This window comes from Lissotriton helveticus, chromosome 4_1, assembly GCF_964261635.1.
Source record: "Lissotriton helveticus chromosome 4_1, aLisHel1.1, whole genome shotgun sequence".
In the NCBI taxonomy this organism is placed as follows: domain Eukaryota; kingdom Metazoa; phylum Chordata; class Amphibia; order Caudata; family Salamandridae; genus Lissotriton; species Lissotriton helveticus.
In genome coordinates, this window is record NC_136063.1 from 719,163,579 (window position 1) to 719,182,201 (window position 18,623).

The window sequence follows — 18,623 nt, forward strand, 5'->3', positions numbered from 1 at the left end:
CCCTTGATTTGATAGGAGCGCAGTTTATAGTAAGACTTTCCCCTTCAAGATCAGTACCACTGTTAGCACTAGAGCATTGTTTGGGAGAATCTTTTCAGGTAAAATAGATAAGATAAAAAGTTGAGAAGCATAAGAAAGAAGCTGGATTGATTTTCTTACTTGAAGAGCACCAATTACTTGGATGCCAGTGTAACACATTGTACACCGTCTTTGAGATGGTAGTTTCCATACAACCTTTATACATACCATAGAGTCTTTAAATATTTCCTGCATGAGGAATTTCATGAAACTAATTTCTAAGCAGCACCTATGTTTGAATTATTCAACACCTGTAAGAGACGATCTTATGTAGTGGCATTACAGTTCTCATTATACAGAGCGTTTCCTCATTTGGACACAGTTCTCCCTTTTCAAGACTGGACTATCATCCTATTCCATGGTTTTGGGCAAGCATCACCTGTAATATTAATGAATGTTCAGGTACCCAGACCAGTGAGGTTTACCATTTATCAGCATTTGTTGGCCACCATGCCATCACTCCCTTTGTTACCCACAGCACCACCTAGAATGAGTATGGATAGAGCTAAGACCCTAATGTCTACTTTAGAGCAGAAGCAAATGGAATTTCCTGCTGCATTTTCAAGAAATATCAAATAAGCAGTATAGATCAATATCTTGATGGCCTGACCACTTGAATGAAGGCAAAAACACCTTGCCCGAGTGGCACATTCTGCATTTGCTATTGTTTAGTATAGGCTAGTGCCATCTTTAAATGGAGATGAACTCCGTTATCACCAAAGAAATAAAAAGTTCATATCTGCATTCACTCTTTTGTTTATGGTGTTGAGCTGGGACCGTTACACACTATTACACATTTCCAAGTAGCTGTTTTTGATGCTTTGGGAATGTTGTCTTTACCTCCTCCTATGATTGATTTCTTCTGGATTTTGTTCAAGGTGAGCCACCTGTGTACCAGAGCATGCAGTGGTTAGCATGGAGGCTTCACGCAATTAGACATCAGCTTGGTACAGACCTGACAGGACCCATTTGTATGTGGATCTCTGGCTTCAAGATACAAGACACGCAAACAATAATCCTTTTTTGGTGCATTGAATCCAATCTGCAGTAATTTTTGCAGACTCTGGAAAGATGTCCATTATTGCTTATTTTGATTTATACGTCAAAATCTCAACAAATTTGTAAAGTTCCTCCCTTGTGAATCCACAAAAAGAGAGAGACTGAGAGGGAAAGAGGAAAATAAATGTCTAGGAGGAACATGCAATCAGCTAATCATTCTGACGTCCCCACTAAAGTTGCAGAAATCATTACCAGAGCCTTTGGACGAAATTTGGAAAAAAAAGTCTTATATGGGCAATCAAGCTACTTTTGGGGATCGAAATTATCTGGAGTTTTACTCTAGGTTTTTAGTTGTCACCAAGAATGCAAGGGGCATTAGACTGATATTCAATTTTTTTTACATTCATTTGATTCTCCTTGTGCAATTTTTCCACATGAACATGCTGGCATTGGCCTTTGAGGATGCAGTTGGGCATTAAATGATAGCTGTAGATCTCCAAGACATGTACTTGCACTAGTCAATGTAAAGCATAATTGAGTTTTAAGATGTAGTTTTGATAACCAATACTTGGTACATCTCCCAGTATGTTCACAAAGGTGTGTACAGTAGTAGTAGTAGCCTATGTGTTAAGTAGATCCACGCACCTCCTCCAATTCCATCTGTGTTTTTCAATTGAAGAGAAGTATCCTCTATTTCCACTGCAATGGTGTCAGAGTAGAAGAGTAGGTATAGGCTAGGTATAGTAGGTAAGTGAAGCATTCTCAGTCCATAGAAAATAGGATCTCTTCTAAGTAAGCAGTAGAACATTTCCAAACGTTCTATGATTTCAGTATGGTAATTCAAGTGACTCTTGCGTTGAATGGCCTTGTGAAAGTGCATGGGTTTCTTGGCTCAACTGCGAATGCAAGTTCTGCTATGCCATCTGCATAAAAAACGGAATTAGCATCTCAACTCGCTGATGAACTTTGTAATCCAAGCTCATTGAGAGGCTGGTTTTCAAGCTCCCACTCGTAATGTCTCTTTGAACCACAACCTCTTCTCAGAAGGAAGGCCCGTCAGACACATGCCATTTGGAATCTCCACCAAAATATCTACACATGAACCACATGCATCTTAGGCTGTTTTTCTTAGCCTGAAGTTGTTCTTTGCTCTTCTGTAGGTGAGAGGTGTTACTGTCTTCATAGACAGCTTAAACGCTGTGTTCTATTTAGAGAAGCAGGGGGAATTCATTCTCACTTTTTCTCTAAGTGGTCCCTCATCAACAATCTTCAGTATTTTCCCGTGTTAAGTGGATGAAAAAGCTTGAGTAAGAGTTTCTCCAAAGATGACATTGTGAAATACACTAATGGAAATCCTGATGGGACATTTTTAAACCAGGTGCATTCCCCTCCACTATGCTGTTCACTACAGAGAGAAGCAATCAGTGCCTGGAGTTTGCATCTTCGTTTTTGGGTTGATTGGTGATACTTTCTCCTCCCACATCCCCTGGTTCTCTAGACTCCTATGAAATTCAAATGGTCCTGCAACTTCATATTAATGCAAATAGCTCGCCTTTTCTAATATGGTTCACATAAAGCCTTATCTTTTCAAAGAAAAAAACACTTTACTGTCTTCCCCAGGTTACAGATTTGTTAGTCCAGCAGGGAGGGCTGACCTCGTAGGATTTTACCTGCCTCCCATTGCTGAATGTTGTTGCCTGGTTGTTAAAAAATTGTTGTATGAACATTTAAACATATTGGAAGAAAACCTACTTGCAATGTGTGTGACTAATTAGGACTCTACCAGGGGCTCTTTAAGGGAAGATTGGTAATATTTTGTCATTGGGCTTTAGACACCTCAATGAAATGCTAAAGACCTGTTTAAATTACATTGTGTCTTTCATTCCTTACTGTGCTACTTCAGGGATTAAGATAGAGTCCTGTCAGCGTTGCTGTAACCATTGCTACATACCTACATGCATTTTTTGAAGCCCTCGCTGTAAAAATGACGGTAAGAGGTACCATTTTGATGGTCGGCTTCATCTTTATCCTTTTCTTAAGGTCTATGTCCTTCAGTGGGATTTGAATTTGGTTTTGCCCTCACTCATGCATGTATCTAGTTAATCATTGGTCTCCTGTGACATAGACTTGTAATATACTTTTTATGTGGCTATCATCTTTGCTAGAATAATGGTGAGCTTCACACTCTTTGTTCCTAATAGCATACATATATCTTTTCCTGCAGGGGCAAGTTGTTCCTGGGGTGGTGTCTTCACTCGTTCTGAAGGGCTTTCCTGAACTCTGCTGATTTTGATTGCAACCACATCAGTGCTTAATCTCATATGATTATTGTTCCTTTTACTCCTACTGCATCTACTGCTTTCACTGTTCTTGATACTTTCTCTGTCTTTCAGCTGACAATTTGCAGGACAGTGATGTATAACTTCCACAATTCGTCTCACTCTCTCTCACTCAGTCAAGCATACACTCACTCTTGCATTGACCTCAAGGGTCTACAACTCCTGCGCCCACTCTAGCTAGATCATGCTTGCACATGCACGTCCATAGAGGCTGAGGGGAATCCGGCTTTTCTGTTGATGGATCACTACAGACTGCCCCTCTCATTCTCTCTGGTAATCCTTTGCCTCTTGGAATACCTACTTATTTCCATATTTGCACTTCACACATCACATATAATGGTAGTCTATTGGCCGCGCATGTCCATTCAATCTTTCTTCGTTGACCTCATCTTCATGGGAGTATGAAGCTCAACCTCCAAGACCAAACACAACTCTACTCTTGCTGTTTCTTTCTAATCAGAACCTCACCCAGCACTCAAACCTCCCAGCTAGTTGACAAAGCATTCCTCTGGACCAAATAGATATCTCACACTCTCACAACTGCTTGCAGTCTTATTTTCTCCCACGCCCCTCAGGCCACACCCATATCTGTACGGCCCTAGAACTACCACCCCACATTCATTTAACACCAATGCTTTAGTGTCTAAATGGAAAATTCATGTTAATCCCATTTCTTTTTTGTAAAGTCCCTAGCAACCTCATCCTAATTCTTCATGCTCTGCAAGGAGCCTACTGACTCCTTATGTTCTGTCCCCATCTCTGTATTCACTGCTTCAACCTTCCTCTAGCCCTGGAGAGCCCCAACTTATGACTGAAGTTGTGAAGATTTTGACTTCTGGATGCAAGTACGTCACACCATTACAGTTGCCCTGAAAGTAGCCCTGAAGGTAGCTAAAACTACCTAGCAGTTTTAATTACATAACTTCATTCTCATCCAAAATCATGCTGTTGCTTCACTTCTTCCTAACGCTACTATTTTTTTCAATTTTATCTCCATATCGGTTGACTTTCTCAACTGTTACCATGCAGACATCGAACACCGCAGGAACCGTCTTCTCTTTGTTCACAGCCCTATCTACTTTCCCATTGCCCATAGATGAATACCATTTTACATCCAGCTCCTCAAATGAAATTATCCACTTATTTAAATCTCCTGACCTGTCAGGCTTCCCCTGCAATCTCTTGCTTTAAAAACATCAAACCTTTTAGTGCTTACATCATGTATCCTACTATCCCTTTCCCATACATGCAGTCTCTTCAGTACTTCATATCTACCATTGTGCAACTACTCTTGTGAGAAGCAACAGCAGACCCCTCATCTCCTTCCAATTATTGTTGTTTTTCCATCACTTTTTTGTCAAAGTGCCTAACTAACGGGTGCTCAACAGAATTCAGATTTCACCCGTCCAAATTAACTATCTGAATTTTTCTAGTCTGGTTTCCATGCCCTTCACCTTCTTTCTCGCATGTAACCATGTTCCTTCTGCCGAGCTCAAACATTATTTAACTACATTCACCTTCCTAAATGAGTTTGCTGGATTTGACACCATCGACTGCTCTATGTATTGAGTTTTTCTATCTATAAACCTCCTTCCTGGGTGACATAATTTCTTAATTAAGTCCTCCTACTACATCTTTGCGGCACCAAAATAGTTCTGTTCTGCTTCTTCATTCCTCAGTCCAATCCGTACATTTTCAGATCCACATAGCAAGTGCAGATCGTGCTTAAGATTGGAGCATGGTGCTACAACCTGCGATTCGTGTGCCTCCATGCACCCAAAGGCCATGAAGAAGTGGGCGAACTAGTTGGTTTTGGTTAAAGCACGGAGGGAGACATGCAAGTGAACTCCTTTACCCACACGTAAGTGATTTGTAAGGGCTCGAGTTGCTGAAAAACACAAAGGTGCTGTAGGAAGGAGCTGTCCACTTATTTCTAGAGGAAACAGTACTGTTCCCGGGACTGTTGATAGTCTGCATGCCATTCCCTATACTGCCCTCTTCTTCATCAGATAAGATCCAGATATTGAAAATGATGAGACTAGAGTTTCCAAATCCTTATGCTGACTCTTCACAGTTTGAAGCTTTACTTCTTGCTATGCTGGAACTGTTTCAGATGGCTCCTGAACCATTTTGACCAGCTCCCAAGGGAGAGTACGTTCCTGTGGGTTTACGCAGCACCAAGCAGCTGGGTCTTAGAAGACTTCACTACCAGGGCTAGTCACAGAATTAATACAGTATATTGCCCACCTCAAGTGGCCTGCTGCTTGTAGACCACGAAAAAAATCACAAACTAGTTAGATGAGAGTGCTGTTATTCGTCTTTTATTTTCAGCTGTGCAAAGTATGCCGATGATGCAATCAGCCAACGCGTTTCACCCATAATGGGCTTCTTCAGGGCAAAGAAATTTGGTGATGAAAGTAATCCTTCAATTGTAGTCAATATTGCGGCGAGAATTGATACTTCTGATTAAAAAAATTGAGAAGCTCTCTGGTAGGAGGGGGATTCTCTCAGAGTGTAACCGGAATCCCGTGTGTACCGCAACGTGTCTGTGGAGCCGTGTCCGAAGCCAGTCTTTCAGGCAGTAAATCTGGTGCCAGAATCCCCCTCCTACTTTGCACAGCGGAAAATAAAAGACGAATAACAGCACTTGAATATGTCGTCTCGTAGAATGTTTACACGTTACTCTGTTCTTATATGTTGCCTTTCATCTAACTAGTTTACATTCCTGTGGGCTTGGCAACAATGGCTGCTCTTACACAGATGCCTTCTGATAACATGTCTTCACTGTTTACAATCCTGGCACTTAGGAAGTAAAAGCAGTCAAGGTTGCTGTTCCCCAATCGATTGAAGCACTCTTCAGTGCCGACACAGAAGCCTTCCACGAAGCGGACTTTGGTATCGATCTCGAAGACATCTGAGGGAGTTATCTGTGTGACCATGGAAAAAGTTAAGGCAAACTTTGACAAGGTTTCCTTTGAAGAGCACCTCCAGGGGGCGTGGCCAAGATGGCAGCGAGATAGAACGTGCTTCCCTATCCCTCAGGCGCCGCCTGCCATAAGCCTTGTTATATCCTCCCTTCTGGTGCCCATCCGCACTTATCGAGTGTAGAGGTGCCCGCTGCTGCCCTTGCACCGGTGGTGAGCTTCTTTGTTGGTCCTTTGGTGGCTCTTGTGGTCTGCCCGGCCCCGGCCTTGCTGCGGCCCGGCGTGCCTGGCAGGACTCTGCTTCCGGCGTGGAGACTCAACTTCGCTGCGACCTCGATCGCCTAGAGAGGTGGTCTGGAGCCTGATCGGAGCAGCTATGTGGCCGGACGAGAGGGGACACTGAGCGCGGTGACCGCCGGCAAGAGACCTAAGGGAGCCCCGTGCGGCAGCCGCCATTTTGTTGAACCGGAGGAGGTGGCCTGTCTGCGGCGGGCCGAGACCCTAGAGGTGGTGGGGTCCGGCGTTGGAGTCCCCGAGCGAACCTCTCTGCGGACACAGCTGCGGGCGGACCTCCAGCGACCACCCGCACACTTCTATACCTTTGCTGCTCGGGGCCCAGGCGACCGGGGCCCAGGCGTACAGAGGTGAGGGGAGGCGGGGCGGCAGCCGGCCTCTAGATGTGTGGCTCGGGCCGCATATCGGCGGACGGCGCGGCGCTGGTGATGGTCTCGGGAGGCCCCTGCATCCTGTGAATGGTGGGCGATATTGGACTTTGCGTACCCCCCCCCCCCCCACCACCCCCTGCTGAAATAGGGGCCTTGTGCTCTGTGGTGGCAACTGACTGGCTCTTGATCTGATGCGTTTGTTGGCGGTGTCGATGGGTTTTGAGGAGCAGCTTGTGGCCTTGGGCTGGCCCCGGCTGTAGGGGACGCATACCGTGATCTACCTGTGGTGGTGGTGCTAGGGAGGCAGCGACGGGTGTGGGGACCCGCCCCCCACCCCCTTGCGACCTCTTTTAGGCCTTATCTTTGCTTAGGAGGTCTCGTGGACTTGCTTTGCTGCGCTTTGGTGAGCGGGAGGCCTGCCCTCTGCTTGCGGATCGGCGGGTGGTGGTCCCCTAAGCCTGCCTTTGCAAACTATCTCGCGGCCCGGTGGGGCCACTGGCTCTGCGTAATCGACCTGAGGAGACCTTAATGCTCCACTGAAGGCCTCACTGTGTGCCCTGCTGGGGGGTGACAGTTGGCTATGTCGCTCCCCCGCATTGGCTATTTGACTTCCCCTCTGACACCCGGGAGGCGACAGTGAATATTATCAATGCAACAACGATCAGGCCATAGACCCCTTAGTCTTGGTGTCGCCCCGGCGGCCCGCACCCCCAGTCCTGTGTTCTGGTCCTCCATTGGTGGGCGGAATGTTCGAGAGGGGCTGAAGACTTATAGACAACCGCCTGGGCTACGCAACCTTGACCTACCACACTTGGCCCTGAACCGCGCTGCCACACCGAATCTACCACCGCTCGCCCTCTCTCTTGAGCTGCGGCCTGGCTTGCCCTGCGGGAGTCGGATTCTTACGCGTGTTCGACAATACCTGCTGCTGTCATGCTCTGAGAGCGTACGACAGCGCACAGACACCTGATTGCTGCACCATGTCAAAGGCCAGAGGTAGAAAGGACAAACCCCTGAAGGATGTCCTGCAAAAAACGTTGGGCCAATCTGCCTCCCAGTCTGAAACCAAGACTGAGCAACTTCACGAAGACGATGCGCCAGCAGCGAAGGCTTGCATGGTCGAATTGTTCACGGCATTCAAAGCAGATACACAGGAGCTGCGCTCCCAGCTTTCCTCCGACCCGAGAGAAGTCTGGCGTCATGTTGAAACCATTGATGAGGAACACGATTTGGGAAGGAGACTATCTACACCAGCTCCAGCAGGATATGGTATGCTTCAAGGAACATGATCTTAATCTTCAGGCTCACGCAGAGGACTTGGAGGACTTAGAGAACCGCTCCAGACGTAATAACATCAGAATCCGAGCGGTCACTTGGAAGGAAGAAGGAGATGACCTCCGAGGACGGGGATCAGGAAATACAAAGTGACGAGTTCATCGTGTGGAACTTCTGCAAGGTGGTAAAGCACCCCCCCCACCAACACCCTCGTCTGTGTACATGATTTTCAACTCAAAGAACGAATCCTTCGCAAGGCCAGAGATCTCAACCCAGTGCAATTCTGCGGTCATCAGCCCGCACTTTACCAAGACCTGGCAGCCTCCACGTTGATCAAGCGCATGGAGTTAAAACCCATCACTAACCATCTTCGGGACCAAGGCATCCCCTACTCTTGGGGCCATCCGTTTCGCATCATCTTCAAGCACCAGGGCAAACTTTTACAGATCCTCTCTTTGGAGGCCGCTTATAATATCCTGGGATTGGATCAGCCCCCTGCCACGCCTGGGAACGACAGACCTACTTCTCGCCGGCGCTCTTCCGAGTGGCAGCGAGTTGGAAGATCGCCTCCTGCCTCGAAACCAGACACGTCCAATAGAAAGCTAGAGAGAGAGGCGGCCCTTACATCAGTGGCACAGGTGACGGACAATGCAGACATACCTTTATCTTCAAGTAGTTCGGTATCCAGTTGGGCTTATTTTTTGTAGCGCAAGGAAGGGAGCAGTCTGATGGTGAGCAGTGTCCTCGCTCCCCATCATACAAGGGATTGCTCTGTACTACATGGCTCGAACTGGGAGTGTGCCGTGTCCCCCTGAACATATGAACTATGAGACAAACTTTTGTCACTCCATTGGATTTTCTGTGTTTTATCTTTGGTTTTGTTCTATTTTGCTAGTGACTCTGGGTTTTTGGGATTGTTTATGGGGCTCCACATCACTTCTTAGACAAGATTGGCAGTTACCTGGACCAAGGGAAATGACCTACTCTGGTTGTGGCTCTGTCGCGCTTGGGCAGCTATATGACCTTCTTTCCCTCCCTCGATCCGATGGGTGGGGACTTTGTAAGCTTGAATGTCCGAGGGTTAAATAACTCGGTTAAGCACTCTGTAATACTTACTCTCTTAAAAAACGCTGAGAGTGATGTATGTTTGCTTCAGGAAACCCATCTTCTACCTAAATATACTAAGCGGATGAGAGATAAGCGTTTCCCACTGCAGCTGTGGTCCTCTGGTCCGGCTAAGAAAAATGGGGTTGCAATCCTTGGGGAGAGGAGTTGGCCTAACGGCTAGGGCGCTCGACCTCGGACCTGGAGGAACTGGGTTCGAGTCTCGGTAACGACGCCAAACATCCTGTGATTCTGGGCAAATCACTTAATCTCCCCGTGCCTAACAAAAAAAAATAAAAAAATTAATGTGTGTCCTCATGTAACGTAACTGGTGCTATGTAAAGCGCTCTGATACCCGATTCGGTTCGGGTCTAGTTCGCGCTATATAAAACTCTGCAAAAAAAATAAGAAAAATCCTTTTTAGTGCACGATCACAATGAAAAGTAATTTCCACGGTGGCGGATATCAAAGGCAGGTTCTTAGCACTCCGAGTACAATGGGGGGGACACACTAATGACAATAGGGTCCTTTTATACCCCGAATGAATGGCAAGAACACTTCTTACGTCTAGCCCTCTCTGAAGTTCTTGCCTCTCCGGATGCGGGGCTTTTAGTGGGAGGAGACCTGAATGTGGTGATGGACCCAGGGATGGATAGATCGGAGCAAAGGTCGAATCCAACAGGGGCGCTGTCGCAGGGAGGGAAGCAGTGGTTAGCCGACTGTGGACTGAGTGATGTGTGGTGTATCTAGCTCCCTAATGAGCGCGATTACACTTACTACTCAGCAGCACACAAAACGTATGCACATTTGGATACATTTTTTTGCCTCCCCCTCTCTCCTTTCTAACTTGCACTCAGCAGATATCACTCCCCGTTCCCTCTCGGACCATGCCCTCATATCAGTACTACTCACTTCACAAGGCAAGCGTTCGACACCACCGGGCTGGCGCCTCCGTGACTCCCTTCTTCACTCGGAGAAAGTCATCACTTGAATCCGGAATACAATAATACACTACCTCTCGGAGAATGACCAAGCGGGCACTCCTCGTGGCGGTATGGGATGCTCTGAAGCTAGTGGTGCGGGGCAAATTTATCACGATAGCAGCATTCTTTGCACGGTTGCGCAAAGAAAAGCGTGCGGAATTGGAAAGGGAGGTGGGAGAACTTGAAGCACTTCATAAACGGACCGGAGCCCCAATAGTTTGGAGAGAACTGGAAACTAGGCGACGCATGCTGAAACACCTAGACATGGACGGGGCTGACTATGCCCTTCTGAACCTACGGCATACATTTTATCTCATTGGGGACAAGGGAGGGAAGATGTTAGCACATAGACTGCGGGCGCAAACTTAGATGTCAGCGATCCAATCTGTCCGAGATCTGAATGCAGTGGAACATAACACAGACACCCTTATTGTCGACACCTTCCGTCAGTTTTATCACCGCCTTTACACGAGGGGGGATGCTCGCTCACATGACACAGGGGACTACTTAAATTCTTGCGATATCACTCCTTTGCTTCAATCATCGGCTGACCCCTTGGACTCAGCCATTCAAATAGAGGAAGTCATCTCAGCTATAGCACGATTGAAAGTGGCTAAATCCCCGGGTCCAGATGGCTTTCCAGCACTGTTTTATAAAACATTCTTCATGGAGCTGGCTCCCCTTTTAACAAGGCTTTTTAACTCTTTCCTCGATACTGGGGAGGTGACTCCCTCAATGTCAGAGGCGGCAATTTCTGTTATTCTTAAACCTGGAAAAAACCCTAAAGAGTGCGGGTAGTACCGGCCAATTTCACTCGTTAACCTCAACGCGAAGTTATTCGCGAGTATCTTAGCCGCACAACTTAGTCCCTTAATGGATGGCCTTATAGACCCGGACTAATTCGGCTTTGTCCCAACGCAGCTAGGAGGGGATAACACCAAGCGACTCCTCCACTTCATAGATTTAGTACACCGCTCCCGCACTCAGGCCTTCTAACTTTCGATCGACGTGGAGATGGCCTTTGACCGCGTCGACTGTGAATATTTTTTCGCAGTCTTGCGTGCATTAGGATTTGGCGATAACTTTGTACGATGGGTACGTTGCCTGTACGCCTCCCCCAAGGCGGTGGTGCGGGTGAATGGATGTAAATCGACCCTTTTCCCCATTGCCTGGGGAACGCGGCAGGGTTGTCCCCTGTCCCCGCTGTTATTCGTGCTCTATATGGAGCCTTTTGCCCAACGTATTTGATCCACCCCTTACATTGTAGGTATCAAATTTGGCGCTGATGCACAAAATTAGTATGTATGCGATTGATGTCATCCTCTCACTCCCACAACCCCAGTCCACACTGTGGCATCTGTCGAGAGAGCTTATTGCTTTTGGAGATATCGCAGGGTTCAAAGTCAACTTTACGAAATCGCAAATTCTTAACTTCTCTATATCCGAAGCTGAGGTCCTGGACCTGCAATAGGATTTCGCCTTCCAATGGGTGCACACGGACATCACATATTTGGGTATTCGGTTGACCTTGTCTATCGCTTAGACATCTGCCCTCAACTATAAATTATTGTTGGGACAAACGACCAAGGCGTTGTCTGCCTGGTCCCGTCTTAACCTGGCATGGTACGGGAGGGTAGCAGCAGTGAAAATGACGGTGCTCCTGCACATCCTATACATCTTCCAAATGCTTGCTGTGAGTCCACCGCCGGGCACTCTTTGGAAATTACAAGAGCTCCTTAACAAGTTTTTGTGGGATAATAAGAAACCGCGGCTCGCATTACCACTAGTCACCTTTCCGAAAGCCTGTGGTGGGCTTGGCTTCCCGCTCGTGGGTGCTTATTACCAAGCATCTTGCGTCCGCTACATCACGGAATGGAACAGGCCCTTGTCCAGTAAACACTGGAACTTTTTGGACCAAACGGTGGCCGGCTGTATTATCTGGCGCGAACTGTGGCTTCCACGCAGACATAGAGCTTGGGGCCTATAGGGGAGGGAGGAGGGTTGTAAAAGAGTAGGCTCTTTTTTTGATCTAGATGGTTTGATTCCCTTTCCCCAACTGCGCAAGGATTATGATCTACCAGCGACAGATGCTTTCCATTATTCGCAGCTCGTACATTGGGTGACAGTTTCCAAACTTTGCTCTCATGTCTCACCCCATGACAACTTTTGAAAAGTGGCTTGTCTGTAAAAAGGACGACCGTAAACTTGTATCTGAACTTTTAGCTATGATTACTGCACGCCCTAAGAAACAACGCACAAAGGCAAAGGTCCGTTGGGAGACTAAACTGGGAGGCCCCTAACGCAGACAGAATGGGAACACATCTTTTATCAGTCACATAACACCGCTTCCAACTCAGCTGGTGCGGAGTTTGCTTATAAAGTAGTCACTTACTGGTATTATACCCCAGAGCGCATCAAAAAGTGGGACAGAACTAAGTCAGACCTCTGCTGGCGGGGGTGTGGTCTTACTGGCACTCTGGTTCATTTACTGTGGCAGTGTCCGAAATTGGTGCGTTATTGGACAGCAATCCTCGATGACATTGATACTGCATTTCAGATTACATTACCACGAGAGCCTGTGCACACGTTACTGGGACTTCCCCGCCCTGGGTCCTTCCCTTTGAAATCACTAAGGGGTAAGCAGATAGCTCTCGCACTGCTTGCGGCAAGACAGGTACTGCTAGTGCATTGGGGGTCTTCATTAGTTCCAGACCCTGGAGAATGGGTTCAGAAGCTCTGGCACTTCTTAGCAATGGAGCGCCTTTCGCTCAGTGTAGAGGGGTAGGGCAAGAAATATGCGAAAATATAGGCTCATTCTTGCAACTCCTTACCAAAGACATGAGGGAAGTAACATGCTCGAAATACCTGCAAATCCTACAACGCATACCACTAGAACCACCTGGTGCCTCCGCTAATTAATCTGAAGGGTACTAACCAGAGCTTGACTGCTAGAGAGAGGCAGAAGTGATGGTCATGAACTGATGCGGAGGGGGGGGGTGGGGTGGGTACGGTGGGGAGAGGCAGGGTGGGGGGAGGCAGTGTTGTTTGCTTATTTCTCTGTTTCTTTTGTTACATAATACCACAATATCTGCGCTTCAGGAAGCAGTTAAAGACTCATCTCTTTCCCTAATCATATCTGTCTGCCCTCTCCTTATTCTGTATCTTTGTCCCTCCCCACCTCCTTCTTTTTCTCTTGGTCCTTGGCCCACCGTACTTCAGAATTAGGGTCCCTAGCGCTGGGATACCTCTGGGTGACTACGCGCTTTACAAAAATAAAATAATAATAATAATAACATAAAAGTGGTATCTTAGCCAGGTGCCTTATAATTGTGCTGTGTATTGACTTTATCGCAGGGTCGCCCTCGGGGATGTAGACCTAAACGCGGTGTAATGTCTTTCAGATTTCGCTCTGCCGGCGCCCTGATGTAGGCAGCTAAGCTGTGTACTTATGATCTTTTACCTCGCAATAAAAAAAAATTGATTCTGAAGAGCACTTCCAAGTGGCTGAGAATTGCCTTAGTAGAGCAGATTGTAATCGCAGAAGCCCTTTAAGGTTCCCATAAAGCCTTATATCTGAGCACCTTCCATATTACAAAACGGATGTTGGCTTATAGCTGGACCTACAAAATGCGAGTAGCTTGGGCATTCCATCAGATGGAAGCTTCCAATTTTTTTATTTTTTTTAAACATATTTTATTGCTTTTTGTATTCAACATTACATCTGTAATGCCAGCAATATATTTACATATTCCAGTCACTTTGTCCCCCTCTCTTAGTGCATACTGCATAGTACACCCATGAACTTAAACAAGATATGAAAATTAGTCTTCGAGCCGCTGCCTAGTCTACTTCTGTATAGGCATTATCCCCCCCTCACAGCCTTTCCCCACCACCCCCCCTCTCCCCTGCCCTGCTGTTTCCTATGATATCATGCTACGTCTTTGAGTTGCACTGTGATCATATAGCCTGTACATCCGTAGGATGGGGCCCTCCCTGTCGATCTTGGAGAACCTTTCCATTATGGGCTCCTCCCTTCCAGCTCTTTCACCATTCCCTCGTCCTGCTCCCGTCTCCCAGGGCTTCCCTGTCTGGATACCCACCGGAGGTGGCAGATTCCACTTCTTGGTCAGAGTTTTTCATGTTTTCCAGTAATACCGCCCAAGCTCGTGCTCTCTCAATCCTTCCTCTGCCTCATTTTGCATTCCTGAGCAGAATTCTACCTTCTCTGCTTGCCCATTTCTCCAGCTCTTACTTCCATCTATGGAGACTGGGGCCATTCGGTGCTTCCCATTAACTGGTTATCTCTCTTTTTGCCAATATAAATTCAAGGTCTTGAAATGTATCAGTGACTTTAGTCTTAGCTGTGTGTGGGAACCTGTTTAGTAAGACGTTCTGGTGTGCGTGGTATCTCCTGCTCTATAATCCCCGCCACTTCCCTTGTCACTTCCTGCCATTAGTTCTCTAGAGATGGGCAACTCCACATCGTGTGCATCAAATTTGCTCCCTTTTCTCTGCATCTTGTTCATTCCGCATCTTCCCTGTGGAAGAACCGGTTGATTCTATCTGGGGTAAAGTATGCCCTATGTAGTATGTAAAAGCCAATCCGGTTGAATCACACGTTGCAAGAGACTATAGTGGCTTGTTGTAATATGTTTTCCCAGTCTTCGCCCTCTAATGGTCTGCCCAGGTCTTCCACCCATTTAGTCCGTAGTTTCTCGAGCGGGTGCGTAGAGTCCCATCTAATGTCCCTGTATTAGCATGTGACCGATTTTATGGTTCCCCCGCCGGTACTATGTATTCACAGGTAGCATGTGTCGGTGGCTCTGTCGTCCCTACCCCCAATGTCTTCGCAACGCTCCTATGACTGCTCCATAGAGCAGGAAATGCCCCTGTGGGATATCCCATTCTGTGCTGAAGTCCTCCAAGGTGAGTAATTCCCCATCTCTGTATAAATCCCCAATCTTTGTCACCCCTGCCTGTTCCCACTCCTCTATACTCCTCCACTGCCCTCCATGCGGGTGCACTTATATCAGTGCAAGCAACAGCTCTGGTGAGTACAGGCGTTTTGTCTTAGTCTTTTGCAGACCTCTGCTCCAACAACGCTGGATCACCCTGTGTTCATTAGTGTGCACATGTCGCTGCTTAAGTGTTCCCATCAGGGTGCCGAGCACCTCCGCCTTCTCCGGGGCGAAGGGGAGCCTCCCTCTCTCTGGCACAAGATTTCCCGCCACCCACTGCATGAATCTCTTAAGCTGCCCTACTAAGTAGTACGTCTCCATGTCTGGGACTGCCAGTCCTCCCTCTGATTGCGATCTTTTTAACGTGGATAAAGCTACCTTCCTTCTGCTCATGCCCCATATAAAGGCTGAGATGCACGAGTCCAGATCTCAGAACCATGCTCCCGGTATCCACACTGGGAGTGTGGTAAAGTAATAGAGCAACCTAGGAATAGACACCATTTTTAACAAGGAGATCCTTCCTGTTAACGATAGAGGTAGTCCCCCCCCCCCCTCCCCCACCCCCTCCAAGGTCATATTGCCTTTCAGTGATCTAATCGCTCCTGCCACGTTTCCTTCGTGTACATCCCGCATCGAGTGGAAGATCTTCACTCCCAGATATCTAAAGCATTGGGGTTCCCACTGCAGTTCTCCCATCTCCACTGGAGGTGGAGTGCTCTCCGTCACCAGGAATAGCCGAGATTTCTGCCTATTGACCCTTAATCCTGAGAGTATACCAAACTCTTCCATCATGAATTAGCCCCGCTCAGTTCCTCCTCTTTATCCTTTAAAAAGATCAGTAGATCATCAGCGTATAGTGCTATATGGTGTGTTAGTCCTCCCGCCTGCAGGCCTCTGTACTCTCTCGCGGAACTCGCCCTGCACGCCAGTGGCTCCATGGCCAGGCTAAACAATAGTGGGGAGAGGGTGCACCCCCGGCGTGTGCCCCTCTACCCGATACTGTGCCGAGATTGCGCGGACCCTGGCCATTGGATCCAGGGGTGTGGAATTTAATAAAATATCTACTTTTCCATGGGACAGGTAGCTTCATAAATCTACTTGTCCTGTAACTAAATCCACTTGTCCCTTTGGTGCCATGTAGTGCACTGTCAAATAATGGCAGCACTCTCATCATAAAAGAGCTCGGATAATAGCCTCTGTGGTTATGTCAGGCTCATAATATAGAATGTTACGAATACTAGTGATTTATTTATTTTGCCTCTTTTTTGCAGATCTACCCATTCATCCTTTCATTCACCCACTGATATCTAGCATTTCACCTTTACATTGGCATCCATTCATTCTTTCATCAGACTTTCCCCATTTTGTTTGTCCATCCATCCATACCCCCATCCATATTCAAACCTACCCATCCATCCCCAACCATATCCATCCATCTCGGCCATTGGTCCATCCTTCCGCTCACCTATCCTTCCGCTCATCCATCAATGTACCCTTTCACTCATCCACCTTTTAGCTTACTAATCAATCCACCCTACAACCCATCTATCTTTTCACCCTTCCCTTCATCAAGACATCCATCCACCATCCCCGTCACTCATTCATCCATCTAGCAAGCCATGCTTACACTCACATCTATCCACCCTTTCACCCATACATCCATCCATTCATCCTTTCACTCACTCACCATTACACGTTCATTATGGGCCTTTGACTGCTGAGCTGCAGACAGATGAGGCCCATCAAGAGCTCCACCCCCACTGTAGCTGCTAAACAGAGGGGTTCACGATGCCCCTGGCCAAACCTATCCTTCCATCTCTAAATCTGTCATTCAAACTCATCCATCCCTCCTTCGTTCCTTCCACTCATCCATCCATATTTTCGCTCATCCATCCATCCACTTTCACCCCCTCCATCCACTCTTTCAATCCTACCTATCCTTTCACCCATCCCTCCATCCATCCTTTTGCTCTTACATCTTTCACCCCACCATTGTGCTTTTTACTCATATCCATCCACCCTTTCATTCATACCTCCATTCACCGTTTCACTCAACTATAGACCTTTCTACCCATCAATCTATCCATCCTTCCAGCCAGTCGTCCATCCATTCAACCATTCACTCATCCATCCACTTTCACCCCATCCATTCATTCACCCTTGCACTCACCCATTCATTCTTTCAGTCATTCATCCTTACACTCATTCATCCATGTATATATCCTTTCATGTCAATTATGAACCTTTGTCTGGACCTGCAGAAAGAATAGGCCCATCAAGAACTCTACAGCTGCTGTAGCTGCTACAGTAGCGTGTTCAGATGCCCCTGGTGCACGCATGAAGTGAGACGAGAGGCCCAGTGCAAGGACAGACATGAGGGTGTGCCTGAGGACTGCATGTTTTCCCCATGGGGAAACTATTGAGTGTTATTGTAAGCCCTGGATGATGTAGGATATGCAAGGCCAAAGCGGGCGGATCTGGGCAGTCAGAGGGGGCAGCAGAGTGGGGTGGGGTGGGATTAGCAAATTCAAGCACCAGGTGAAACATAAGATGCACAGTAAAGGCAAAGTGCAAAGGATGGTTGTGCAAAAGCTGCGTGAGAAGGGAAAGCATGGCGCTTTACTGTAGGCCTCCCGGAGTCGAGGTTGAGGAGTTTGGGTCGATTGAGGCCCAAGGGTGTAGCACAGAATAAAAAGCAGGAGGTCACAAGGTTCAAGTCAGAGCAGGAACCAAGCGGCTGATAACATTACATTCCAGTGATGCGAGTGTTCTGGAGCTGCAGAAGCCCCATGTTCGTTTAGTGCTCGAAGAAAATGAAAGTACCAGGGGAGGGCCTGGAAGCCACATATGAGCCTCAGGGAGAAAGCAAAAAGACTCCAGTGCTGTGGATGTTTTATACAGAGCTGCAACTTTGAGCTCAGCTCCATCATGTTGTTTCTATGCTCTTGAGAAATTAAAGTGCAGCTCCCCAGCTTTTGAATTGACCCTTTCACTGCCAATAAACTTTGCAGAGCTACTTATTAACTGGCTGTGACCAACAGGGTTGAACAGCCGTGTATCAGATTACCGTAAGACTGTCTACTTGTCCTTTGGACAAAATAGAAATTAAAACCTCTTGCCCTTGTAAGAAATCTAGATGTCTCAGGCGTCGGGAGATAGGGATTCCCCACCCCTGCTGGATCCGAGTATAACAGCCGTTCCCACTTTATAAAACCCTGCCGATCCCCATTTTTGCCAATACGGCATACAGGAATTCCCATTCCAGGCTATCAAATGCCACCTCTATATCTATTGCGAA

At 47.2% G+C, this 18,623-nt stretch overlaps 1 protein-coding gene across 4 annotated transcripts in view; it reads left to right on the forward strand.

Annotated features, from left to right (window-relative positions):
* The window catches only part of TRAPPC8 (trafficking protein particle complex subunit 8), a 1,467,367-nt gene that overhangs the window by 250,090 nt on the left and 1,198,654 nt on the right, over window positions 1-18,623 (forward strand). The window lies entirely within an intron of this gene.